The 5,961-nt window shown below is 47.9% G+C and overlaps 1 pseudogene; it reads left to right on the top strand.

Moving 5' to 3' along the window:
- The first annotated feature begins 5,271 nt into the window (after nt 1–5,271).
- LOC122646966 lies at nt 5,272–5,364 on the top strand (annotated as a pseudogene).
- Nucleotides 5,365–5,961: the final 597 nt, after the last annotated feature.

Genomic DNA, 5,961 nt, shown 5'->3' on the forward strand with positions numbered 1-5,961 from the left:
GCTCCTTTGTCATTGCTCGGCCCAGATCCGTCATCTTTCTTTTCAGCTCGGCCCTTCTCGTCACGCTCGGCCAGTCTATTCTAGGACTTCGGCTCGGCTCTATTCTGGTCTCAGTCTTTGAGCTGTCGACCTCCCCGTTTGTCTCGGCCTCCCTTGATATACCGCTTAGCTATCTGGCTTTGATCAGCTCTTTAATTTCTCGTTTCAACTGATAGCAGTCTCATTTCAGATATTCGGCTCGGCTCTATTCTGGTCTCCGTCTCTGTTGAATAAACAGTATTTGTCGGGGCTCCGGGAAGACCCAGCCTGCATCGACCGAGGTCGGCGGATGTATCCATCATCTTGAATTTGCATCAAGATCTCCTTTCGTGACGTGTTCAAAGGGGTGTACTCAGGACTCCGTGCTCGATCGGATCTCTTGGTTCGGCGGTTAGTCCTAGTCCGCTTTTCATCTTTGCGATCATCATTTGCCGACTTCTTCTCGCCCCTGTTTTCGATCGTCTTCCGTGCTTGGAGCACCTTCGCCATATTTGCAAACTCATTGCACCTCTCCAGGAGCTCGGCCATGTTTTTGGTCTGCTTTCGAGCCAAGTCCTTGATGAGGTCCATGTCCGTGAGTCCGTTGCTCATTGCCGTATGGGCCATGGCCTCGTCCAAATCCTTGATGTCTAAGGATTCTTTGTTGAAGTGGGAGACGAATACTCGGATCGACTCGTCGGACCTTTGTTTCACGCTAAGGTTGACCGTCGTCTTCTTACGCTTCATGCTACTCTGGAAGCGCGTCACAAAGGCTCTACAAAGTTGAGCAATGCTTGTAACGGAGTTCGGCGGCAGCCACGAGAACCATGAGGTCGACGCGCCTAGGGATGACGGGAAAGCTCAGCAGGAGAATTTCGGTCCCCCCATACATGGTCATTATTGCATTATAGTTGATGTGGTATGTCGGGTCGGTGGTGCCGTCGTACCGGTCAAAAGGAGGCGGCTTGAATCCGACTGGTAAGGGTGCAGTCATGATCTTGGGCGGATAAGGGTGTCGCCCGACCAGTAAGTAGGCGTCTGGGGTCACCTGCTTTTTCAATCCCTCAACCTGCTCAGCCAGCTCCCGTAGCCTTCTATCCATCTCAGGCTCGGGGGCTCGGCCGTTCTGATCCCCAGCTCGGTATTGGTCCTCTACTTCCTCCAGTCGAGGTAGGCCATTTCGGTCTTCAGCTTGGTGCAAGTTAGCTTGTTCAATTGACTGAGGTCGCCCATTGCGATCCTCAATTTGGGATCGGCTGGTGCGGTCATCTCGTCGAGGTCTGCCATTGTGCTCGGCTCGGTCAGCCTCACCTCTACTGGCCCTTCTCTCCCTTTGGAAGTCTGAGGCGCGAGGGCTTCTCTGCTGCTCCTCTCGGATGGGCGGGGTTCGGCGCCGGGGTCTATGCCGAGGTCTTTCTCCATCCGTCTACATGCGCCTCCCATTGTGCTCCTTCCACGGTTCATGGCGCCCTAAAGGCCGCTCATCTTCTCCGAGCCTACTAGAGAATACCGACCTTATAGCGGCCAACGCCACTGGTTCAATCTCTCGCCTTGCTCTCGGGCTCCAACGATGCTCTTGCTCATCCCGTCGAGCACTTCTATTGGGACGTGGAGTCGTCTTTTGACAGGGCGCATAAGACAAGGTTGCTTAGTTCAAGTCGGCACAACGTCGACCTCCGTTCTGTTGCGCATTTCCCTTGATGAGTGCGGGTAGCAAGAGGGGTGCCACCGGTGGCTGGCCCAGCAACCCGCCCTGAGCCATCTGTCCCATAAAAGTCTGCAACATCTCGTTGGTGTGTAGCAGTTGGAGCTGAAGGTCCATGACTTGCTGATTGTTCGTCGGGGCTTCGAGGTCCAAATTATCCGACAAAGGTGGCGGCGGCGGCAAGTTCAACCCGTTCGGGTTAGGCTCGATTCGGGGCCGACCCTCCACAACCGCCGTGTCCAGTACACTTCCCCCATTTTCACCCTCCGGCGGTGGAATCGGATTGGCAGTGGCGCCCGCACTGCGCTGAGTTACTCCCCCGCGTGGGGGTCTTCCGGCTGCACCTTGCCGCGACGTCTTGGGAGGCGGCGAGTGTCTCGCCTGCATACTCGCCTGTCTGTCGGGTTATGGCTCATCCCCACGAAAAACAGAGCCATGTTGCAACGATCTTGTTTGCACGACCATTGTTTTTGCTCCGTAGATGTGTAAAAACGACGATGACTAGCTGAAGCCGTTCCCACAGACAGCGCCAAATCTGTTGCGTGTGAAAACCCCCCCTGCCCGATTCGCCCACTAATGAGCCTGCAAAAACCGAGTAAGCACAAGAGAGCCGGTGTGGCTCCGGCCTAGGACTCTCCGACGCTCAAGTCAGGTGTCCAATGCAACAGCGTAACAGCGTAGTGAAAAGTGAGATGAGCGCTTGAGCTCCATACCTGGGTATTTATAAGATGAGGCGGTTGGAGGAGTCCTCGTATGGTAAGAGTCCTCTATTGGTAGGGCTCTTCCACGCGTAGCGGAGTGAAGAGTTATTTTCGGAGTCGGTCTCTCAGTAAGGTAAGAGTCCTTACGGGAGAGTGATTCGATTCCGTACGGGATTACGACCCGATTCGTATCCCACGATTGTCGGGACACTAATGTGGCTCTGTGATCTCCGGTACGCCGCTACTGAGGGTTCTGGAGAGGGCTCGGCCTCGGACCGCCGTGGCCTAGGTGCTCGGCCTTGGGCGGCCGTGGCCTCAGTGCTCGGCCTCAGTCTCGGCGTATGTAGCATGGGTATTTCCCCCGGTCAAGCGGGAGCCCAACCGAGTCATAGCACTTCGTCTATGGCTGGCTTGTGTGGGCTTGGCTTAGGGCTCGGCTCAGGGCTCGGTTGGCCTGAGCCCCGGCCATGGACCTTGGACATGTCAGGGGGATCGTTCTCTTGCTCTACGCTCGGTGTAGCGCCGCGCACCAGGTACCCGGCCCGGTTCTCGACGGGCTAAGTACTCGGCCCAGGTAAGAACTGTAGTGCTGCCTTTCTTCAGGTGAACAGTTCGGCCCGGGCTTGGACGACTCGGCTCGGTCTTGGGATTTGGTCTCAGCACATCCACATGGCGACCTCTGGTTGGTTGGGAAATCTATGACTCATCAGCAAGATTGCTTAAATCTGATTTATAGTAAAGAAGTTATGTTCCGGCCAAACATTATTTAGTGTGAGCGTATGTTGTCAAAATCGCTTTAAATTAAAATATTTTTTAGATATCAAAACAAATGAATATATTTTTTTAGGTATCAAAACAAATGAATATTTTACCGCAGTAGTTTTTAACTATGTTTTACCATATTAAGATTTATGGAGCATTAGAAAATTGAAAATTTCACCTATTGCCAAAAATCCAGTTTTTGTTTTTGAACCGGGGGGTTGACTTTTTATCATTTTGGAATTTGATTTTTTTAATCATTTTATTGAATTCAAATAGGGGTTTTTTTAGCTATGTTTTACAGCATTGAGGATTTATGGAATCTTTAGATTTGAGAAAAAACCCAGTAATAGAAAGTTGAAAATTTCACCTATTGCCAAAAATCCAATTTTTATTTTTGAACTGGAGGGTTGACTTTTTATCATTTTAGAATTTGATGTCTTGACAACTATGCTCGGGACCTTCACGGTTAGACTCCCCTACACTTACCTAACATCAAACCCTTACCCTAATTTCACCAAAAGCCTATTTTGACCGAGCCGGCTCACCTACTCATAACAGATGTTGGTTGATTGGCTCCTATTTGGTCCTCTACCAATCTAGGACTACATTATCCAGTCTATCCATTGCTGTTACTGTTGCTGTGAGAGAGCAAACCACTGCTGCTGCTACATCTGTGAAGGCCTGATTGCAACCTTAATCAATAACCAACACTGCTGCTGTCGATTACACCATCAACTCAGGGCCTACAGCTCCTGCGGCTCATTTTCCCCCATCAGAACCTACTGCAACTTCGAGACTCCGGAACACAGCAACCTGTGACCCTTTCATGATCATATTCAGGGTATCTTGAGGGCAAATCCTACTCTTCATTCGACTGTGCTCGACTTTCCCAACTGCTGGCCAGAATGATCTTTCCAATAACCTTCGATTTTGAAGGCTACTTTCTAATTTCAAGCCCTCTTCATAAATCAACATCAGACCATTAGAATTGGCTGGTTTTTGGAATATAACAACAATTTAACACCACCTCCACTCGATCCAAGTTTGGTGAAGTTCTGCTGGCTGGTTTGGGTCTTATTCTCTAAGTTACTAATTCTGGTTTTGTTGCTCTTTTGATGTTCTGCTGCAACCTATAATCGATCCTACTGTGGAGTGGTTCTCACTTGAACTTCTTCTACATTAATTAGTTAGGTGAAACAGATCACTTCATCAAGTTTGGTACTTTGGTTCCATCTTTCATATCAAGAAAGAACCTCTTAAAGCCAACAAGCTGACAGCTAACACAGAAAACTGCAAAAATTACAGGTATATTTACGCTCTCTTGGTTACTATGGAAGAAGAATTGTTTTGGCATCACTAAGGCTACGTTTGGTAAATGTCTGAACAGCGTTCAGAACTGTTCTTCCGCTCTTTAAGAACAAAAAAACGTGAAATTATGTTTGGCTTCACGGTTCCTTTTTTTGTTCTTTAAGAACGAACCGGAGGAATTTTAGAGGTAAAGAACGTTCTTTACAGACCGTCTTGGAGACGGTCTGCAAAGAACAAAGAACGATCGCTTGCGATTCACGAGTAAAACCCATGAGCAAGCAACGAAGACAACAAAAAAACCCAAAACGCAGATCTAGGGAAGGAAGTAGGCGAACTTGCAGGTCGATCTCCTCTCGCTCTCTCGCTCTCTATCTCTCTCTCTCTCGCTTCCTCTCTCTGCTCTCTCTACCTCTCACTCTCCCTGTCTCGTTCTCTCTCTCTCTCTCTCTCTCTCTCTCTCTCTCTCTCACTCTCTCTGTTTCTCTCTCTCTCGGTCGTTTGTTGGGATGAAGATCTGACTATGGATTTTTCTCCTTTGTCTCAGGATTTAGAGCAACAACCCTAACAATTGAAGGTTTCTGCTACAATGGTCCTCTCTAGCACGACCCTCTCTGCAACTGACGTTGACAACAACAAAGGTGACTCTCTCTCTCTCTCTGTAATTAGTTATTTGTTCTTCGTTTTTCTTTCCAATTTTTTCCTGTAATGTTTTTCATACGTTGATGTATGATTTATGGTGTAATGTTTGAAATTTGTGATTGCTGGCCCATTTTTTCCTGACATCTGTTATGTTTATGAGAAGTTTACTGGCCGATTGTTGTGAGATTTTCATCTCTATCAACAGATCTGGTTACCGAACTTCTCCAATTTTTTTCTTTTTTTTGATAGGTACTTCTCCTCCATTTCCGTTCTGTGTTATGCATTTTTTTGTTGGGAAAAGTGTGAAAATCCTTTTCCACCTGCGTGCAAAGAAAACTGGAGAAAATACAGCAGTTCGTGAATAGTAACTGTAAATAGTGTCACATGAATAGTAACCACGTGTGGGACCCACGTTAACACATAGTGAGCATACAAAGAACGTATAAAAATGATAAAAATAAACAAACTCACAGACACAAGTGTTTACGTTGTTCGGCAATGCCTACATCCACGGGCGTAATTGGGACTTCTTCAATATGAGAGAACTGAGACAATAATCGTACAAGTAATAACACTTGGATTTAAACCAAACCCAACCTTGTATCCAAAATCGGATACCCCTTGTACACCCTCTCTCAACTCACACTCTCAAACCCCTGAAGAGATTGCACTATACCCAATAACTCCAACTAAACCCTCTCACCTTCACAGCTCTTGAACTTGTGTGTTCAATCTGTATCGAACCCTTACCCTTTACCCCTATTTATAGGAATTGGTAAGGATGAATTTCCCACGTTCATAGCCGATTTATGAACAGTGGAGGGGTAG

This window comes from Telopea speciosissima, chromosome 11, assembly GCF_018873765.1.
Source record: "Telopea speciosissima isolate NSW1024214 ecotype Mountain lineage chromosome 11, Tspe_v1, whole genome shotgun sequence".
In the NCBI taxonomy this organism is placed as follows: domain Eukaryota; kingdom Viridiplantae; phylum Streptophyta; class Magnoliopsida; order Proteales; family Proteaceae; genus Telopea; species Telopea speciosissima.